Genomic DNA, 7,635 nt, shown 5'->3' on the forward strand with positions numbered 1-7,635 from the left:
TGTTCATTGGAAGGACTGATGCTACAGCTGAAATTCCAATACTTTGGCCACCTCATGTGAAGAGTTGACTCGTTGGAAAAGACCCTGATGCTGGGAGGGATGGGCGCAGGAGGAGAAGGGGACGACAGAGGATGAGATGGTTGGATGGCATCACAGACTTGATAGACATGAGTTTGAGTAGGCTCCAGGATTTGGTGATGGACAGGGAGGCCTGGTGCTGCAGTCCATGGGGTCACAAAGAGTCAGACACAACTGAGCAACTAAACTGATCTGATGAGCCTTACTTCCTGGTATTCATGCCCCAGTATAGACACCACTCCCATGTTGAATAGACAATTGTGTGCAATAGCCACCTGCAAAAATAGGATTTTGCAGAAATTATGTATGTGGCTTCTGAGGCTAAGTCTTAGAAGACATGATCACTTGAGTGTCTCTCTCTCTCCCCAGATCTCTCCTCCTGGGAGAAGTCACTGCCATATTGTGAAGACTCTCAAGCAATCCTCTACGGGAAGCTCTCATTGATAGAAACTGAGGCCTCCTGCCATCAGACTCAGGACGGAGGCTTGGACCATCTTGGAAATAGATCCCTTACTCCTAGTAAAGTCTTCAGATGACTGAAATCTCATTCATATCTTGACTTCAATTTTTTGAGAGATTCTGAGCCAGAAACACTGAGATAACCCATTTCAAAATCCTTAACTCTCAGGAACTATGAGATAATAAATGCATGTTGTTTTAAGCCACTAAATTTTGGGGTAATGGGTTAGCATTAGAAAACTAATATTTTTATGGATTCATAAACACATGGTAAAAGTATAACAAAATATTAAAATAATAATAAACTCCTAATGGTGGTTATGAAGGATGTATGTATATGGAGAGATCTTTAGGATATATTGTAAATTGCAGGAGAAAAATATTAATAAAAAGTGTTTGCAGCTGGGGAGGTTTCAGACAAGGTTCTAATGAGATACTGGTAATGTTCTATTTCTAACCTGAGTAGTAGGTACACCTCTCTTTATCTTATTCTAAAATTTAAACGCATACACTCTTTCTTGTGACATTACAAACACACACTACACACAGAGGAGGGGTTGACAGCTACAATAGGCCAATAGAGAGAGAGCACAGTGGCTTCACAGACAATTCTGAACTGGGTGCGACAGTCTCAGAAATGCACTTAAGAAATAAAATCAACATGCTTTTGTTTTAATTCTTTGGCCGCATCTTGCAGCCTGTGAGATCCTAATTTCCCAACCAGAGACTGAACCCCCCTCCCCCCACCCTGTTTTGGAAGGCAGAATCCTAACCACAGGACCATCAGGGAAGACCCAAAATCTACCTGCTCTTAATTATAGATCAGAGTTAGAAAAGGCTAGTTTTCCACAAGATCACAGTTTAAAGACAAACCATATGAAGCATCTGTAGTGATTGCCAGTTTCCCTTTTCTGCTCCTCTGCCCAGCAGCAACAGGCTAACATCTCCAAGGTTTCTTAGTCTCAGATACCAAGGGTTGGAAAGACAACTGAAGAATAAGAGCTACATTTTGGTTTGAACTCAGGTCAGCCAACTCAAGCCCTTTATTGCTCTCTGTTGCCTTAAGCAAGTTACTTATCATCTATTAAAACAACTTGTATAATTTGTGTCCATAGGAAATAACCTCATCAGTCAAGCACCCATTGTATAAGAAGTTCAATATCTTTTTTGTGTGTTTTAAGATTTCTTTAATTTTGGTTGCACTGAATCTTCGTTGCTGCGAGAGGTCTTTCTCTAGTTGCAGGGAGTGGGGCTACTCTTCATTGCGCAGGCTTCTCATTGCGGTGGTTTCTCTTGTTGCAGAGCACGGCTCTAGGTGCACCGGCTTCAGCAGTTGCAGCCTGAGGGCTCAGTAGTTGTGGCACATGGGCTTAGTTGCTCCAAGGCATGTGGAATCCTCCCAGATTAGGGATGAACCTGTGTCTGCTCATTGGCGGGAGGATTCTTATTCACTGTATCACCAGGGAAGACCAGAAGTTCAATATCTGAATATAAGTAGCCATGATATGTATTTCAAAGGTTAATTAAAAAAATTTTTTTTAATACTTTGCATTTAAAAATTCAAGGAAGTAATACATCCACATGATTCATGAAGCGTCTTTTCTACCATCAGCTATAGTGCTTCCCTCCAGTCTCCTAGCAGATAACCATTTTTAGGAGTTTCTTATGTATTCCTCCTGAGTTTGTTGATGCAAACACAAATATAATATTTTAATAGAAAAGTTTCAAAACCAGGACAAAGATTCCCATGTACCTTTCATGCAGACTCACCAATTTTAACATTTTGGTTCATTTGCTATATCATTTCCTGTCTCTCTCTCTCTCTGTCCTAGTTTGATTATATATAATGAAACACACACACACACATACATAAGTGTGTGCGTAGTATTTCTTCAGAATTACTTGAGACCATTTTGTACACATCATCCCCCTCTACCCCAACTATTTTCCAGTGAGTCAGTGTGCATTTCCTAAGAACAAAGACTATAGTTGCACAATCATAGTCAAATCATTACATTCAGAAAGCTAACATGGGTACAATGCTATCTGATCTGTAGATTTTCTTAAAATTTCACCAATTGTCCTTACAATGTTCTTTACAGATATGGTTCTTCCTGGTCTAGGGTCCTGTGCGGGATCATGTACTGCATTTGGATTTTGTGTCTGTTGAGTTCTGGAATGGCTCCTCAGTCTTTGTCTTTTATGGTATCGCCTTGTCTTTTATGGTATTGCCATTTCTACAGCTGATAGGCCATTTTGTCTTACAATTTCCCTCAGTTTGGGTTTGTCTGACGTTCTCCCATGGTAAGATTCAGGTTTTTGCATTTTGGATATGAAAAGCAAATATGTGTGGTATCTATCATTCTGAGTGCGTCACAGCATGGGGACATAATGACAGTTTGTCCTGTCATTGGTGATACTAATTTTGATTACTTGGTTAAGGTGGAGCCAACCAAGTTTCTCCAATATAAGGTTATTTTCACTCTTTGTAATTAGTAACATGTACAAATATATGTTATTTTTTTAAAAAAGCTCTGAACGCATGCATGCCAAGTCGCTTCAGTCGTGTCCAACTCTTTGCCAGCCAACGAATTGTAGCCCGCCAGGCTCCTCTGTCCATGGGATTCTCCAGGCAAGAATACTTTAGTCAGTTGCCATGCTCTCCTCCAGGGGAATCTTCCCAACCCAGGGATCAAACCCAGGGTCTCCTGGGGCTCCTGACTTACAGGCAGATACTTTACTGCTGAGCCACCAGGGAAGCCCCCAAACAGCTTTATTGAGTTATAATTCATACATTATGCAATTCACCATTGAAAGTTTTCAAATCAATGTTTTTGTTTGTTTGTTTTTAGTATATTCACAGTTATTCAACCACCACCACAATCAATTCTGGAATACTTTTTATCACCCCAAGAGAAACTTCATGTTCGTTAGCAGTCATTCCCCATTTCTCCCCTACCTCCACAGCTCAGAACGACCAATAATCTACTTTCAGCCTCCATAGATTTGACCATTCCATAAAGTTCAATAAATATAATCATACAAAATATGGTCTTCTGCGTGACTTCTTTCACTTAACATAATGTCTTCAAGTTTCCTTCATGTTAAGCATATATCAGTATTTCATTTCCTTTTATTATTGAATAATATTCCATGGTATGGATATTTTATTTATTTATCCATTCATCAGTTGATGAACATTTGGATTCTTTCTACTTTTTGGCTATACTGAATAATGCTCTTATGAACATTCATGTACAACATTTTTTTTTCATGTACAACTTTTTGTGCAAACTTATGTTTTCATTTCTCCTGAGTATGTATCTAGGAGCAGAATTGCTGGGGCATATGGTAACCCTATGTTTAATCTTTTGAAGAACTATCAGACTGTTTTTCAAAGTGGTGACACCATTTTATTGAATACATTTCAACCAGTAATGTATAAAGTTTACAATTTCTCCATAACCTCATTAATATCTTATTATTGTAAATCTTTTTTACTGTAACCATCCTAGTAGATATGGCATCCTAGCATGCTAAGTCACTTCAGTTGTGTCCAATTCTTTGCAACCCTATAGATTGTAGCTCTCCAGGCCCCTCTGTATATGGGATTCTCCAGGCAAGAATACTGGAGTGGGTTGCCATTTCCTTCTCCAGGGGATCTTCTGGGCCCAGGGATCAAGCCTGTGGTTTTTCTGTCTGCTGCATTGGCAGATGGGTTCTCTACCACAAGTGCCACCTGGGAAGCCCCAGTAGATGTGGAGTGGTATGTCACTGTTCTTTTGATTTGCATTTCACTGATGGTTAATGATGTTGAGTATCTTTTTATGTGCTTTTTGGCCTTTCATATATCTTCTTTGTGGAGATCTCTATTCACATCCTCTGTTCATTCTTTAATTGTGTTGTCTTTTTATTACTGAGCCATAACTGTTCTCTGTATATTCTGGATACAAGTCCCTTATCAGATCCATGATTCGCAAATATTTTCTCCCATTCTATCATTTGTCCTTTTACTTTATTGATGTGTCCTTTAAGGACCAAAAAATTATAATTCAATTAAGTCTAATTTATCTATTTTTGTTGTTGCTGCTTGTGATTTTGGTGTAATATCTAAAAAAGGCTTTGCCTAATCCAAGGTCATGAAGATTTTTCCCTATATTTTCTCCTGAGTTATAGCTTCATTTCTTAGATTTAGGTTTATGATCATTTTGAGTTAATTTTTGTGTATGGTGTGAAGAAGGGGCCCAATTTTATTCTTTGCAGATGAATATCCGGTTGCCCCAGCATGATTTATTGAAAGACTATTTTTTCCCATTGAACTGTCTTGATGTCATTGTTGTTGTTTAGTTGCTCAGTCGTGTCTAACTCTTTTGCAACCCCATGAACTGTAGCCCACCAGCCTCCTCCATCCAAGGAATTTCCCAGACAAGAATACTGGAACGGGTTGCTATTTCCTTCTCCAAGGAATCTTCCCAACCCACATAGCAAACCTGCATCTCCTGCATTGGTAGGCAGATTCTTTACCACTGAACCACCAGGGAAGCTCAAGAATGCTGGAGTGGGTTGCCATTTCTTTCTCCAGAAGATCTTCCTGACCCAGGGATCCAACCCGTGTCTCCTGCACTGCCAGGTGGATTCTTTACCAGTGGCTTAATGGTAAGGAATAAAAGCCACCAGGGAAGCCCTCTTAATGTCATTACTGAAAATTGACATAAATGTCAGGGTTTATTTTGGGACTCTGAATTCTATTCCATCAAACTATTTAAGTTTATGCCAGTGCTATATTGTCTTGATTACTGTACTTTGTAGTAAGTTTTAAAATAAGGAAGTATGAGTTCTTCAAATTTGTTCTTCTTTTGCAAGATGGTTTTGGCTATTCTGAGCCCCTTGTGATTCTATATGAATTTTATGATCAACTTTTCAATTTCTGCAAAAAAGGGTACTTGGATTTTGATAGGGTTTGAATTGAATCTATAGAATAGTTTGGTGAGTATTGCCAGCCTAACAATATTGACTCTGCTGATTTATGAACATGAGCTGTCTTTCCATTTATATAATTTTAAAATTCTTTTAATAATGTTTTATAGTTTTCACACTTTATTCTCTTTGACTCTATTGTAAATTTTAAAAATATCATTGTCAGATTGTTTATTGGTGGTATATAGAAATACAATGGATTTTTTAAAATTTATCTTGTAGCTTTAAACAGTGCTAAACTCCTTTAGTATGTCAAAAAATATATACTCTTACATTCCCATTTTATTAACAAATTATAGCAAATACTGTTTTGCACCTTTTTTCTACATTTAATGATTTATCTTAAAAATTCCTCCAAATCCATACATAAAGAACACTTTCATATTTTTATAGCATACATATAATTTTTTTAAATAGATATACAATAATTTATCTTATTAATCTTCTTAGGGACATTTGGCTTTTCTGGAGGTGGGGGAGACATTTGCTTCTTTTCCCTAACCTTTGATTAGAAACAGTGGTGGAATAAGTAAAATTATTTTGCTTGTATTCAAATATATCTGAGTATAAATTCCCTGAAGAAGGATTTCTGGGTCAATGGGAACATATATTTATTTTGATAAATATTGACAAACTAGAGGGCTGATTATTTAATGTTCTCAATGTCTTTGGGGGTGCTCATTAGGAGTGGTGTAGTAATAATAAGACAAAGGAGAAAATTTTAGTTACCTAATAGTTAATATTCCTATCATGTTAGTATCCATAAGGACTATGAAACAATGTTTTGAGTTTCTCTGAAGTCATATCTTATACCTTGAGGTAGTAATGCCTTCTGAACTAAATAAGACAAGTGATTTTTAAAATACTATTGTCTTATTGTATGTTCATTCTATAAAGTGTGTGGCTTAATTACAACATATAAATTTATTACACAAGCAAGCCACTGTCAATTCTTCATATATCAGGGTTGTTACCCTACTGAGAGCTTAGATGATCTGCCAGGCTAGTGGAGTGACCCCAGATTTTATTAGATCAACACACATGATCTACAAAGCACTTGTTTTCTTCCAAGAATGTATGTAAAGAAAATGTTAGAACAAATCAGGCCATTTGGTCAGTTGGCATTTCTTAAAAACTGATATTGTTTATAGGCTTTACATCCATATCATTTTTTTAATAAAAAAGAATTGTAAGGACTTAGCACATAATTTGTTTTATAGGTAACACTGATGCTAACTTGTATGAGAGACAAGGAGATGCTGTGTATCTCAGATGCCCCTTCAAGAAGGGACTTCTTCAGACTTCCCTGGCAGTCCAGTGATTGACTGCCCTGCCCCTCCAGGGTGTGTGGGTTCAACCTCTGGTTGGGGAACTAGGATCCCATATGCCGCATAGTGTGCACCCCCCCCCTCCAAAAAAAGGACTCCCTCTAAGGCCTGTGAAGTTAACTGACAGCGTCTAACTGTTAACTCCTTCAAGTTTCCTTCAGCTTTCGAGCCAAGGTCATACTCTACTCGAGGTAGCCTTAATCAATGGCTCAGCAAGATAGTGGAACAAAAGACTGGCAATCTCCACCCAATGCAGAACTCCCCTGATGGGCAGTCTTTGCTCTGAAGCTCCCCATTGCAATGCCTGAGCTGTTGGCAGATCTGCATTGTGGTCTGAGGGCTTCTCTACCCAGACCAGCTTCCTCCTTTTTCCTTTCACAGATGTTACTTCTCAATAAGCCTCCTGTACTCTTCATCTCAGTTTCTGCTTCCCAGTAGACTCAACTGATACATTTGTATAGGAAACTATTTTATAGGACATTAACAGATATTTTAAATCCTGATGCATCTATATAAGCTGTTGAAATTCATTGATTTCAGGAATACATCGATAATTTTCCAAACTGACTACTTCCTTGTAATATGTACAGAAATTGATATAGCTCTGAAGCTCTAAGAGCTTGCAGTTTACCCTAATTTTGATCATGCTCCTTAAGCAGAGTTTACTTATGAAAAATACAGCTAAAGTATCCAAACTTCTTCACATCTATTCTTCCTTGACAGCTTCTGACAGAGAAGAAATAAAGAGAAAAATCTCTTCATTTTTTTGGCCAATAGACTACTAGCAACTCTG

The sequence above is a fragment of the Bubalus kerabau genome, chromosome 11 (genome assembly GCF_029407905.1).
Source record: "Bubalus kerabau isolate K-KA32 ecotype Philippines breed swamp buffalo chromosome 11, PCC_UOA_SB_1v2, whole genome shotgun sequence".
Taxonomy (NCBI): domain Eukaryota; kingdom Metazoa; phylum Chordata; class Mammalia; order Artiodactyla; family Bovidae; genus Bubalus; species Bubalus kerabau.